The sequence below is a fragment of the Mastomys coucha genome, unplaced genomic scaffold (assembly GCF_008632895.1).
Source record: "Mastomys coucha isolate ucsf_1 unplaced genomic scaffold, UCSF_Mcou_1 pScaffold2, whole genome shotgun sequence".
NCBI lineage: Eukaryota > Metazoa > Chordata > Mammalia > Rodentia > Muridae > Mastomys > Mastomys coucha.
The window spans coordinates 110,521-117,263 of NW_022196902.1; the positions used below are offsets into that span (position 1 = coordinate 110,521).

The window sequence follows — 6,743 nt, forward strand, 5'->3', positions numbered from 1 at the left end:
CCTTAGGAAGAAGTGGAAGAAAAGGGGGCCAGAGACTGAAAAAGGCCCCCCAGGCTGCGTGCTGTCAGCACCTCCCCCATATAATCCAATCAACAGTGGGGGTCCAAGACTCTTCTTTTACCCAGAGGTTTGGCGAGCGGTGAGGTCAGAGTTCCAGCTCGCCTGCCCAGTTTTTCAAGATGCTCAATCCTTCTTTAGAGAGCATCCTGTGATCTTTCCAAAGATTACATCAGCTACCCCTATAGTTGGAACCCCAAATGTGTTTACTGATGGTTCTAAAACAGGCTGTGAGACCTATTTGGTAAACAAGAGCCCGTGTTATGTCAATTCTCGCCGGCTCTCCTCAAGTAGTTGAACTCAGAGAGCCCTGAATGCTCAGTTAAAAGGCAGCCTTTTGATTTTGAATCAGCGGATTGATTTGGTACAGGAACAAGTTGATACCTTATGGCAGCTGGCCTAGCTTGGGTGTGAATGGAAGATGAAAGGATTATGTGTTACTTCGGTTCCCTATAATAATATGTCTCATGCAGCTAATCTTCCCAGACATTTGTCACAGTATCTTACAGGAAATTGGTCAGGAAGTTTTGATGACCTAATGCAGAAATTGAGGATGGCGATTGTAACTATCAGCTCCACTCGTGTGGATATCTCCATGGCTGAGGGACTGACTACGTGGATTCATCAAGCAATGATTCATTTTAAAGAGTGGGTGGGAATAGGAGTGCTAGCTGTTGCCCTAGTAGGTGTCTGTGCACTCTGCCTATTTTGCATCTGTCGGATGGCAAGAGCCCAGAGACATGAGAGGGCTCTGGTGGTGCGTACCTTTCAAGCCATTGAGGCTGGTGTATCTCCTCAAGCATGGTTGTTGGCATTGAAACAGTAACCACTTGTAACCCCATAAGTCTCCTAGGCTTGGACAGCCCTTGTACCCCTGGAGGCCTGCAGGCCTCACTGCACATGGGATGGGTGTCCAGCCTGTTTCCTGGGACTCAGCTCTTGCACCTGGTGGGCTTTGCCCATTGCACCCAGTAGAGTGAGTGCCATGGTTTAAGCCTGTCTGCCCTTGATCGTGAGATCCTACGTAATGGAACTTGCTTGATCGAGCAGTAACTGCTTTTCATTAAAACTAAAAGGGGGAACTGTGGAGCGCTGCTGCCGCCTTAAAGATGGCGCCTGCCATTCTTCTGCTAAGGAGTAAACAAGTCCTTATTTGGCAAGAGGGTTGCACCTGCCAGTGGCCTGATCTTTGTCATGACTCTGTAGCCAATGATAGCACAAGACGTGGTATGGGCTCATGGGCAGTCCTACGAAGGGTATTTAAGCAGCACTCACGGACCATTTAGGGGCACACCTTCTACTATGATGTGACTATGAACTCCTGAGTAAACTGTTGCTGGAAGGAACTGGTGTGCTAGTCTTTCTTCCCTGCTGGCCAGGGTGATCGGCGGGGCACACTGTCTAAGAAAGACACAGCTTTCACAGTGCTCTTAAAGACACTCTGGGGGATGGGCTCCAATACTGCTCCATGGGAAATGCTGCTGCTCGGTCATCAGCTTGTTGTCTTCTGCTGCTGTCACACCAAACACAGAGGTGAGTAGTTGATGCAGGGACAGACATAGCAACACTTGACAGGTTGAAAATATTTGGAGCCTGCCACTTACAAACCCACTCCTTTCTAATGAACATCATCATCTGATGCCATCTCCACAGGAGGTGGACTACATGGGCCTAGGAACAAGGGCAGCAGATCCCATAGGTCCCCACCCAGTACCTTTGCCAGGGTCCTCTGAAGAGGACAAAGCTTTCCAGCCTCTGATTACCTAAGGTGTCTTCAGGCATGGGCACAGACTGCCCCTGGTGGAGTAAAAGACATCCTGTGGATGAGAAAGCAGGGAAGGCCAGATGGGCAGGGAAGGGCGCTGAGCAGGCTGGTGGTTTAAGTATCACTTACGAATTGAGGCTGAGCCTGGTGTCACACAAACCTGCAATCCCAGAACATGGAGACTGAAGGAGAGAAGGAATTGCTGCAAATTCTATAGTGTGGGCAATAGTGTGAAGCTTTGCCTTAAAACAAAACTGAACTTTGGCAGAGCAAAGAGGTGGGGTGGGAGGGTGGATATTGGATTTCGCAGAAGTTAGATAACTTGTCTCTCTTTACTTAAGACTAGAGTGAGGCTGTGATTTAATGATAGATGTCCCCAGAGGGCCAGTGCTTAGTTCATAGGCAGCATCAGCATAGGTACTAACTAGACTAGACACTTTGCTCACAAGCAGCAACTCCTCCAGTGCATTACCAAGCTCCACCTTCTGCTCCGGGGAGCCTTCCATGAATTTGTTATATGCCCTGTTATTCCTAGGCCCAGGAGATCCACTAACTAACCCCCCCCCCCCCAAAAAAAAATACAGATACAGAGAGTGCTAGAGGAGATCGTTTTATTCAAATCAAGGATTGGGAAAATAGAATAGAGACTACCTGAATCAAAGGAAAATAATCCACCCTTTTTTGGAATGGAGAAAAGCCTCAGGGGATAATGGTTATAGGGTGATTATGGAAAGCTCCTTGTAGACTTGGCCAAACTCTTTCCTTAGATTTGAATTTCTTTGAAGGATTTGTGGAGAGAGACTTACTCTAAAATCAGCTTTAGGCTCAAACTCCAGCATTCCTAATTATGCAATCTACACTAATTATGTAAATCAGAAATAGTGACAGGAGATGAGCTCTAACCTTTACCAGACTTCAGTCCCCAGCCTTCCCAGAAAGACAGGAAAAGAGGAAAGTTGACCGATTGGGAAGAAGGGTGTATCCCAAGTGCTTCTCTCTGGAATTTACAGTTCCATGAGAGAGGAATAGATTTTTATAAAGTAGACAAAATAGAAGAAAGTTGGCCTGGGGAGACAGCTTAGCTTCTAAAGTACATGGCTAACCAAGTACAAAGCACTGGCATGTAGACTCAAATTCCACCCCTCGGTATCTGGGTAAGGAATCTAGCACTGCCGCAGGTGTCTGCAGTCCCAGCACTGGGCACATGGAGGTAGGAAAGTCCCTAGTGCTCGCTGGCCAGCCAGTCTTGGCAAATCAGTGGATTCTTTCTTTGGTAAGACACTTTCACAAATAGAGAGCAATTGAGTAATTTGCCTAACACGCCTGACCCCTACACATACAAACACACATGCATACCAACCCACATTCCTGGGCTCACACACAAATATTTGAACACTTACTAGATAATTAACTAAAGTAAAACAGATTTAAAAGGAGGAAGGTGGACTTAACAAGGTATTGTTCAAGGTATATATTATATTGCACAAAAATAAAGGCTATTCCCTCCTAGCAGTGTGTGTCTTTTTAAATGTCATTTTTTTTTCATATAGTGTTACACACACATACATGATGATGCATGACTATAATATCAACAATAGGGAGTTTAAGGCAAGGTCATCTTTGGCTACATGACAAATCTGAGGCCAGGTTATTGATGAAAGCCCATCTAAAGAACAAGATTTTGCAAGGGTATTGCACAGATAAGCAGTTAATGAACAATGCTACTGAATTCAATACCTATGGCAAGTTGTACATTAGTAGCTATGGTTCAGGACAGCCCTTAAAACAAAAATAGAGTGGTCAATATCAATGCTGCATGCACACTTGCAATGCCAGCCCTCGAGAGGCTGAGGCAGAAGGAACACCAAATTGAAGACCAACCTGAACTACATATTGACAGAGAAAGTCTATTAAACAACAAAACCCTCCACTAAGTTGATTTGGTGACCATACTTGACTATAATTCTGTGAATATATATCCAAATATATTTGTCCTTTGAAAATGAAATTACTTGAGCAGGTGAGAATTCTCAAGGGGTAGTCACCTGCCACCAAAACTAGTAAGCAGAGTTCAGTTCCTGGTATCTACATGGTAGGAGAGAACCGACTCCAACCTAAACACACACATACACACACACACACACATACACACAGTGGCACTAATGAACCCACAAACATACATAAACACAAAATAAATTAAAATACAATAAAAATTTTAAAAGAACATTTAATTGCCCTTCGTTTATTTGGTTGGTTGCCTAGTTTGGTTTGTTTTTCTAGACAGGGATTTCTCTGTGTAATGCTGGCTGCCCTGAAATTCACTCTGTAAACCAGGAATTTGAGATCAAAGGCATGAACCACCACACCAGTAAATTACCTTGTTTGTTTGTTTGTGTTTGTTTTTGTTTTTTGAGACAGGATTTCTCTCTGTAGACCTGGCTGTCCTGGAATTCGCTCTGTACACCAGGCTGGCCCCAAACTCAGCCTCTCAGGTGCACATTGCCCATCTCTATGCGAGTGAAGTAAACACCTTTTGCAACACTGTTGTTGTTACTTTTTTCACAATCTGGGGTAAAATTTCAAAATTGTGGTGAAGACTGCCAAGATTCTAATTTTTTATTGTGATCTTAAGAAATTTTCGCAGGGCAGTGGTGGTGCTTGCCTTTAATCCCAGGACTTGGGAGGCAGAGGCAGGCGGATTTCTGAGTTTGAGGCCAGCCTGATCTACAGAGTGAGTTCCAGGACAGCCAGAGCTAAACAGAGAAACCCTGTCTTGAAAAGAAAAACAAAAAAAATTCTATAAAGAATCCCTGTTAAAAAGATTTGGGTCTGTCAGGTATGGTAGCTGGTCATCCTCTCCTGACACTATAGAAGAAAGACAGCTGAAGTTGTCATGGAGACTGCCTATGGACCTGTCATCTTCCCACTCAGTGTGTACATCCAGAAACCATTGGATAAAGAATTTCCAACAAACCCTGGGACTCGAAGCAGCCATAATGGAATGCCTGGATGATGTCCCCGACTACCTCTCAGAGGAAGACCACAGACTTAAAGCAATAAATGTAGATCTCCAGTGATGCTTCTCTGCAAGAAGACATTTCAGAGGCTCTTAGTAAAAGGGATAAAGTCAAATTCACTGTTCACACAAAGAGTTCATTGCCAAATTTTAAGCAAAATGAATGTTCAGTCATTCGACAACATGAGGAATTTATCTGGCTTCATGATTCCTTTGTGAAAATAAAGACTATGCAGGTTACATTATTGCACCAGCACCACCAAGATCTGATTTTGAGGATTCACAGGGGAAAACTGCAGAAGCTTGGAGAACGGGAAGGGCCAGTGACAAAGGAGGAATTCACAAACATAAAACAGGACCAAGAAGCTGGCTGAATCCCTGGCAATCTTCAAGAAGACAGTTTCGATGCCCGAGGTCTTCCTGTGTCGTGTTGCAGCACCTCTTATTTTGAGAAAAGATTTAAATTTCCACATCTTCTTGGAATATAATCGAGATTTGAGTGTTGAAGGAAAAATTAAAAAGAGAAGCTCGGGGATTTCTTTAAGAACATGGTTAAGCCAGTGGATGGAGTAATTGCTTCATGAGTAAAGGACGCAGATGACTTCTTTGAGCATGAGCAAACATTCCTTTTAAAATATCACAGTAGAGCTAAGAATGCCTCTGCTAAATCTGACATAATGACAAGATCTCACAGAAGTGCTGCTGCTGATTACAATAGAATTGGGTCTTCGTTATATGCTTTGGGAACTCAGGACTCTACAGATATATGCAAGTTTTTCCTCAAAGTTTCATAACTGTTTGATAAAACAAGAAAAGTAGAAGCTTGGGTGTCTGCTGACGAGGACCCCAAGCTTTCTGTCTGAAGCAGCTAAGGCCCTCCTCTATAGAAGGTCTAGGTCAATGGAGGACTTGAAAATGCCAATAAAGCACTGGTCAAGGCAAGAGTGAAAAACAAAGATGTTGTACTGGCTGAAACGTCCCAACAGTTGTGCTGTCAGAAGTTTGAAAAAATATTCAAATCTGCAAAACAAGAACTGATAGATCTTAAGACAAGAAGACGACGGGCAGTGGTGGCGCATGCCTTTAATCCCAGCACTTGGGAGGCAGAGGTTGGTGGATCTCTGAGTTCGAGGCCAGCCTGGTCTACAGAGCGAGTTCCAGGACAGCCCAGGACTACACAGAGAAACCCTGTCTCGAAAAACAAAGAAAGAAAGACAAGAAGAGTTGCTGCATTCAGAAAGCTTAGTGGAACTTGCAGAACTAGAACTGAAGCGTGCCAAGGGTAACTTCCAGCTACTGCAGAACTGCCTTGCAGTTTGATTTTTTTTATTATTTTTATTTATTTTTTTTTTTTTTAGATTTAGAGATTTATTTATTTATTGTTTTAGAAAACCAACAGCGAACACTGACAAGTAGGTTAAGTACAGATGGAAGATTTCAGGGTAGATTTACTTGCTCATAGGAAACTGGGAACGTGGAAAAGGTGTCCTGATCACATGGCATGCACACCAGACTGCAAAAGGACAGCCACACTGTGTAACAGGACCGTGGCAAATAGCTTTAAAGTAAGGCAAGCACTGTGTATGGCCTCGGATACCTGCAGGAGGAGCAGAGCCTGGCCCAGCCTCAGAGCAGCCGCAGAGGGAGTCTGCCCTTTCCTGCCTGTCCCTCCAGCCTCTGCAGGGGGAAGCCTGCCTGCTCCCTGACTCTTCCCCAGTCAGTGAGCTTCCTGCTCCTCCTCTGTATTCCTGCCCTATAACTAGCACAACCACAGTCACAACTACTTAGTGAAATTGGCCTTTTCTCTGAAAACTGCCTCTGACTGTCCCTCTGCAGACTAAACTGGCCCTTTAAAAAAGCTTCTCGGGGCTGGAGAGATGGTTCAGTGGTTAAGAGCACTGATTG

General features: G+C 44.4%; 1 pseudogene; it reads left to right on the top strand.

Moving 5' to 3' along the window:
• The first annotated feature begins 4,545 nt into the window (after window positions 1–4,545).
• LOC116097912 lies at window positions 4,546–6,158 on the top strand (annotated as a pseudogene).
• The last annotated feature ends 585 nt before the right edge of the window (window positions 6,159–6,743 follow it).